Here is a 7906-nt window from a genome sequence, read left to right on the forward strand (position 1 = left end):
CAGCTGTCTAGTTTCCTTTTTTACTATACTGGCCTATGGAACTTTTTATTTATGCATTTATTTTTTCAGATTATACCACAGAAAACCTCCACACAGCATTGGCATTGAGGAGAATTTTCTCTCTCAATTTCTGGTGTTCTAACAAAATATAATCGGTAAGTGAGTCAAAATAACAGAATGTTTTTCCTTCCATTGGTGCATTAGGAGACTCGGCGGGGTTTGTATAGGCTAGTGTGTGCAGTCTGAGGTTTACTGGAAGCTAACGAGCGAGGGATAAATGTGCTGTGGAATGAAGGCTCGCATTTGACTTTTTGCGATAAAAACCGGGAGTGCCGTTTAAAAACGCGCCGGCCGTCAGGCATGTAATGGGAAATTGACTTGAAAGTGGGCTTGTCTCCACCACCATCATCTCCGCTACAGGCGGCTCTCTGTTTGCTCAGCTGAGAATAACGCCCGTTTGTTTTGAAGAGCATCAAGTATTTCCTCGACCACGCGCTCTAGCCGGCGTTTGAGTGCTCTCTCGCCCTCTCTCCCGTACTGAAGCTACATTGGGAGGATTAGCCAAGCAGAAAGCAACGGACTCAAAGGTAAACTTGCGCCTCTTTTAAATGGATGAGCATCGAACGCTCTCTCGCTCTCTCTGTCTCTCACTCTCTCTCTCTCACTCTCTCTCTCTGGTAATTGCTTTCTCATGACTAAAGCCACCATGGATGCTTATGTAAACTGACTCGTGATGAAGCCCTGAACAGCTGGAACACTGCCAACATGGGGACAGGAAAGACCCGGTAATGATAAATAAATGTGCTCCCGTTTTTCCATGCAAAATATCAGGCCATCCAGCCCCATTTCCACCCCCTTACCCCCCCCCCCCCCTTTCAAAACACCCTTTCTAGGAAGCAGGCTTTGATGTGCAATATTCTGTTTGATTTTCCCATCCTAAATTATGATGTGTGAATTATTTACACAGGCTGTTGTGTTTGCAGCAACAGTGTGTTTATTGTTTTGTGAGGTGTTTGCTATCACCCCTAAACTGAGAGTCGAGGGTGTCAGTGTGGGGATGGGGGAGTCGTGGAGGAGCAGATTGCCCTTCAGGAGTTTATTCGACGGGGTACTCAAATCAATATTAATTTTGTACCTCACCACTGTACACTGACACCCCAACGTTGAGGCACATGTGATGTATATTATATTTGTTAGATTATTTTCAGTAGGTTGGGCACCGTATTTTAAAAGTTTGATTAATAGGTCTTTGCCAGGTAAGGGAGGGAAAGAGCAGGATTAACTCCAAGGTGTCTCCGCCTGCAAAATGTTTAGAATTTCAAATGTAAACTGACAATAACGTGCTCTCGATATGTACAGAGGATAAAAAGCCTGCTCAAACGTATCCGCCAGTCTCAGGACTGTTAAATTCAACACCAAGTTTATCATCCCGAGCAGTATGCAGTATGTAAAATAAGATTTGAAAAGGCAACCACAGCTTTTTTTCTAAAGGAACTTTTCCCAATACTCCAAAATGCAGTGAAAAGAGTCAGCCGTGGATGAAGGGGAATATCTTGAAAGAGGAGAAAACATGCTCCATCCCCCCCCCCCCACCCCCCATTAAGAGGCGAGCTCCAGCAGGATCGTCAGAGACACAGACAGATTAAATAATTATAGCCATACAACAAGATCTGTTTGAGGGAGGAGGGATGGAGCTGTCACACCCCCCTGCTGTCTCGCCTTTAATATTCAGTGAGCATCTCGGGTGACATCCTCTCTTACGGGTAGGGAGAAGTGAAACCAAAGGGGGGGGGGGAACCAAAACCCCGCTTTCTTTCTCAGTGCATGCAACATAAAGGCAGTTCCTGATACTAGTCAGAAAAAACACAGGGGAAAACTTAAGAACAATTCACTTCAAACCGAGGGTGTGTGCGTTTCCAGTTACGTTTTGAGATGTTGTAAGCGTTTAGGGGCCGGGGAGGCTTCAACATGAAAGCTTGTGCAAATGTTTACAACCATGCATTTAAAAGTAAAGACTGTTGTTCCTGAGACCGACAGAAATGAATAGAAATGAAAAAAGAAGCCGTGGTCTTGATCAGGCATTTCGGGCCTTGTTCTGTTATTGTGATCAGGTGACCCCTGAGGATGGCAGGAGGTACCTGTCCCACCATGCTCTCTGACCCGCCCTTATAAGTGCGTGTGGTCTCGCTTCTAATGTAGGTCTGTAGGTGGACGTCCCTGGTGGTTCAGGACGCACACTGGCATTAAGGGACTACACGTCTGTCTCATCGTTCATCATGTCCGCCCACATTTTGCAGTCCTCCTCCCCCAGTGCAGTGGCAGTACTGTGCAGGACCAGTGACTCTGGTGGGGCCGGAGCTGGGTCCACAGCACACTAATGGCAAAACCTTCATTATTCATTGTTATTGTTGGAAATGGGGCTCTTCACACAATGGTAGGTCTGTCCCATTAGTGTTAATTAAATATAAATATAAATGAATATTAATTAAATTAAATATAAATGAGTGTCATTGTTTCCACCATGTGCACTGTCAGCAGTTAAGGAAGTCTTGAAAGCTTTTGCCCATGTGACTTCATCATCTATGCGAAGGTGCAGAGGTTGTGTGACCAAAAGAGTCAATTTCTTATTTACACTTCAAATTTTGAGAGACAACAAGCTGTGTAAATTAAACAATAAAACCATTAAAATAGCCATTTAGCAATTTATGCCTACAACCAAAACTACTGATTTAAGCAGCGATTGGCATAACTTTAATACTAGCCGCTGAAATGTTTAGTATTATGACTTCCCCCTTAGATCCAAAAAATGTCTGCAAGACAGCAAAAAGTTCCTAAAGAACAGGGTCCCACAACATGCGTAGGCTGTAGCACAAAAGAAAATGAAACAAGGGCCAGGCTAACTCAACCCAAAGCACAAGAGCCTCAGCCTAGCCATAGAAAACTGTGTTGTCCTTAGGCCAGCCGTGGGTATGGAATTTACCAGCTTTTATGGCAAGAGCAATTTGTTTAATATATGGACGGTCAATGTAAAACAAAACACTAAGAACATGTAGTCTTCAGATAAAGTAGAAAAAAAAGGATCTTTGATTTATTGATGATGTTTTCACCCTGTAGGTAGGCCATGAAAAACATATAAATGTAATCAAAGAATAGATTAAAGACTGTTTGTATTATATAACATAGAATTGTATTGAATTGCCTTACTTTGTGTTAACTTCTAAAGCTATTAAGACTGTTAGGTGTATCCCGCGCTGCGTTAGTTTTTACCCCACCCACCGGGTTAAATGTAACATTTCACTCTCAGTACTTTTGGTCAGATTGCTAGTGAATGGTATGTCCTAGAAACTTCATTGTTGTGTGTAATCATAGCCAAGGGATGTAGGTTGTTGGTGAATTACGAAAATGATGAATCTATCTCTAGTCATATTTTCAGAATTCAGCCAAATATGAAAACCGTTATTTCCCCTACTCTCCCCTACCTGGACTTGACAGACATAGAAACATTGGCAGCTGACAAAAATCTCACACATTATAACAGATTTTTTCTTTTTTTTCCTGTCTAATTTTCTTCAAATCACTGTTGGTCAGTGGCATTGGCACACACTAAGTACTCCAGTCAGCTGGAGCTTTATGTTTCTGTGCATATCATTTTAACTTCATAATTAACCGCCAATTTGTGTGAAGCCCTTAATATCTCCCCGTTCTCCCTTAAGTGCACCCTTTTAACTACTTTTGTCTAATTATATTGAAACATAAAATGATAATGAGGGCGCCCAGCTTTGTTGTTTGAAATACTGATGTTAATCCAACACCCTCTCCTAATAAAGTGCCATTAAATTAAATGGTAATCGAGAGGTTTTAGCTCTGCAGTTAAAAAACGAAACGAACATGACAATGCAGCCCACCCTACATTTTTGATGGCACGTGCACGTTTTCACAGCTAGTCTAGCTGAGGATGCACATTCACGCATAGTGAAAATTTGTATTTTATTCTGCCTTTACTAATTCATGACCCCTCTGCATCTCCTGTGGTTTTCTCAAATTGGTTAATAAATACCATTGTAGTGTGTTCATAACCTGCCCCTCAGTTATATAAGAAAAAAAAGACAAAAACAATTAAAAGCAAAATCTGTGAGGCTTTGAAGATAATTGGCGAACACGTCCTGGAATCTTAGCACCATTTTGCAGGTGCATTTGATCAGTGGCATTATGCAGAATAGATGTTGACAGCGAGAAGAGGGAGGGGGAGACTGAGTCAACTTTTAACATGAAAGAACAAAAGAAATGTTTGAATGAATGGGAGAGGTAAGAAAAGACTTCTATGTAAGAATTAGAATAGAATGATTCAGAAGTTACAGCTGGCTAAACAGTTATAATCAAGCCAATGGCAGTCATCAAAGGCTCGCAATGGAGCTACTTTTAATGAAACCTGTGTAACTCCATGGATATGCAGTACACGCTCAAAGAAATAATGAGATGGGAACCTCAAAAGCAATGTACTAGTGCTCACAAATAGAGACTGGTATTTCTAGTCTGTGCACAATGTGCACATTTTTGTAAATTAAAACACAACGTATGTTCCCTACAACAGTTCAGATGTGAAAATGACCTCCCTGATGTCATTCACATAGAGAATGCTGGGGCCATTTACATTAACATGATTATGGGAAAGCAAGTCTATAATGAAAAGATTAACCTTACTGTAAAAGGAACATTGTGACAACATGCCTAAACACTTGCAATGGCAGTAAATTATTAATTATCATTGTGCGTGGATTTTCAAAGGTGACACTGACGCACAATGTTGCCCAATTAAATTAGTTATGCAAGAGCTCATTTGCAGATGCCAGAAGCATAGTTTATATATAAATGCTAATATTTGAAAGTCAAATGAATGTTAAAAAGCCTTGTAATAACTGTTAATTAACTCATGTGTTGTGTTTTCTCTCCCCTTGACAAACTTGAACTGACTGAAACATCGCGGGGCTCATCTTTAACATTTCGGACCACAAAGATAAATTTCAAAGCTTAGATATTTGCCTTTGATGTGAGTATTCTCTGTAGATTAGATATTATTTTAAGATCCCTTTGTTTAAAAATTCATTTTTATTATCCCTGCATGAAATGCATGCCAATTCCCCGCATAACCAGCCATCAGTGCAATTAACATCTTCGATCGAGACCATATTCCTGATAATTAATACAGACTTTGTACCTCCCCTGTGATCGCTCGCAGGGCACGAGCCTTTCATAGCAACCGTTCATTTACAGAATCAGTTTCATCCTAATGAAAATGGATTGTGAAACTTTAATGAACACGACTCAACTGTCATACTAATAAAGACTTTGAAACAACACTAAAGCCGGCTTTACGAGCGCGTTGACTGAGCCTCATGTAACAACATCAAACCAATTAAGGCGCGAGGATGAATATTAACGCAAGTGGGTACTCACAGAACATGACTTCCCATATCCAAGCTGTAAACAAGTTTTTTAATGGATCGTCAGCACTGCGTTCACATCAGCTCTAAAGGGTCCAGATTTCTGTAGAAGATCACACAGGATACAGGATAATGTTTACATTTCATAGCATGGAGCGTACAGCTGATAAGAACAGCCTGACCTGATTTTGAAAAGTGGGAGGCTGGTGCTGGAGAGTATTGTGTATGTAAAGCTATTGATAGAATGTTGTATAAAAAAATCCCAGTGTGAATATATCGCCTGGATTATCCGTCCTTCAACAAAACACAATTTAATAGAGGAATACATTATGTCCTAATGCTTTTTTTTTGTATACATGCTAGATTTCATGTGTTGGTCTGTGCATTAAAACAAACATACAAATAAAAGAATCTGTGCTGATCCTATGTATTTATTTATTGTGATTTATTTCATTAAGTCCAGGAAAATGCAATACCCATTTTTATTAGTAAGAGTCGCACATAATTATCATCAGTATCGTTTAAAGCATAAATCATTCATTAAGAACAGGAAAAGGGCGGTGTGCTTTTGAAAACCTGTGAAATTCTGCATCACAGGGGTGTGTCTCAAGCTTCTGCCTGCAGGTTCACTTCTGCTTGGCACATTAATGAATCGCAGGTGAGCTGAGATGAGACCTGGGGGTTTTGGAGGATTCAGCACCTAAACAAATCATCACAAGAACACACTGTTGTCAAATTAAAATGTACCTTTTTGGTGTCCCTAATTTTGATGTAGCTTTCCCTAATTTAATGTGTTGTTGTTGTTATCCCTTATCCGCAGTTACTTGACTTATATTACTCTTACCCATTCAATAATCAGTTGTATGACACTTATGGAAACAGTCCAAATTCACCCTAAAATGAATGTTACAATTAATTTGTCACTTCAGCTTGATAGCAGGTTTCTAATGAAGACATTGTAAATATAAGACCTTTTATTGTAAGGGGTATAGTAGTCACTGTAAATGCTGCCTCTGAGCTGTTCATTTTTGCAAATGATGGCATTTATTTTTTATGAATTTTGGTATTTTTAATAGCCTAAATAAGAACCCTACATAGATTTTCCACATCTACACACTTCCATTCTTTTAAAAATAAGGACTGATGATTCTTTTTGATTGGACTAATGACATTTTAAAAAATACACTGTGGAGAGCTGTCAGGTCAGGTCAAAGGGCATTTCTTGATGTAAGAAAATGAATTAATCCCCCTTTATTTATAGGGGGAACAATAGTATTTTTCCTCTAGCTTACGATTGCAGTGTCACACTGTGGAATCAAACCTGCAACCTCTGCATTGCAAAAACCAGCTACTTGAAATGCTACGCTAGACTGCTACAGATCTGCAGAAGCAAACAAATGTCAAACGAGGTCAGTCTGAACAAAGCACAAGCACGCTCCTTGAGAGAGCCACCTGTTTATGAAGCTTATGAAAATGAGCAGCGAGCAAATGTGTATAAGTCTGCGATTGATTAAGCTACTGGGAGGATTAATGAGGCATTCTTTCTTTGAGAAAGTTTAAAGGTGATGGTGTGCTCAAAAAAACAGATCAATCATGTATAAGAATTGGAATACACAAACTCTGTAGAAGGAAAAAATTAAATTGTGACTTTTCAAGCCACAGAGCTAGAGCCACTTGTCAGCTCTGCTACGACTGGTTAACAGATCATCATCACTGTGGAATAGCCTATGACACTGACTGAGCTGTGAAAGAAATACGGAATACATTTTTTTTAAATGGCCTCATACATATTATTTTGTATTTGTACTATATAATACTTTGACTTTATGAGTAATCAGATGTTTTCAAAGGTTCCTATGGCTTCAATTAGGTTTTAGGGGTTTAGCTAGAGTTAGGTTAAGGGCTAGGGTTAGGAAAACAGTACATGTTAGGATTGAGGATACAAACAGAGGTCTTGTGGTGGAGGCAGGGGCGCCATGAAGGAGAGAGTTGTAGTAGTCCAGACGCGAGATAGATCACCAGCCCCTGGACTGTGAGCTGAATTGCGTAGGTGGTGAGGAAGGAACACATTCTCTGAAAACTCTTTGTAAATAAACACCTACCTTCTTCAGAACATCATGTTTCCTGTGTCTAGCACCCCCCTTGGCTGTCCCATGACTATCCTAAGCCCTGTTACATTAGTTCCTCTCGGTGATGCAAGTCGCTCACAGGTTTCAAGTTTTTGTTGGTGAAATACCATTCTTGTCCAGTCGACACTCGCTCTGGAAGAATGCAAATACTACAGTAACAACTTAGCTGGCACAACTGCAGGTTTCAAACTTAAGACAAGAAGTCTGATTAGCGTAACTTTATTTGTGTTTTAAAACCATTCAATGGGACGGGGGGGCGGGGGGGCGGGGGTGATTATAAAAGGATTGATCTGCTTCCTTGCCTTTCAGTGTTATGGATTCTATTGCAGTATGTAG

General features: G+C 40.2%; 1 long non-coding RNA gene across 1 annotated transcript; it reads left to right on the top strand.

The window, feature by feature from the left end:
• Positions 1-219: 219 nt before the first annotated feature.
• LOC118228228 lies at positions 220-2532 on the top strand. Its single transcript, XR_004765424.1, has 3 exons — positions 220-587; positions 702-785; positions 2200-2532. It is a non-coding gene; the product is annotated as an uncharacterized LOC118228228 (long non-coding RNA).
• The last annotated feature ends 5374 nt before the right edge of the window (positions 2533-7906 follow it).

The sequence above is a fragment of the Anguilla anguilla genome, chromosome 5, assembly GCF_013347855.1.
Source record: "Anguilla anguilla isolate fAngAng1 chromosome 5, fAngAng1.pri, whole genome shotgun sequence".
NCBI lineage: Eukaryota > Metazoa > Chordata > Actinopteri > Anguilliformes > Anguillidae > Anguilla > Anguilla anguilla.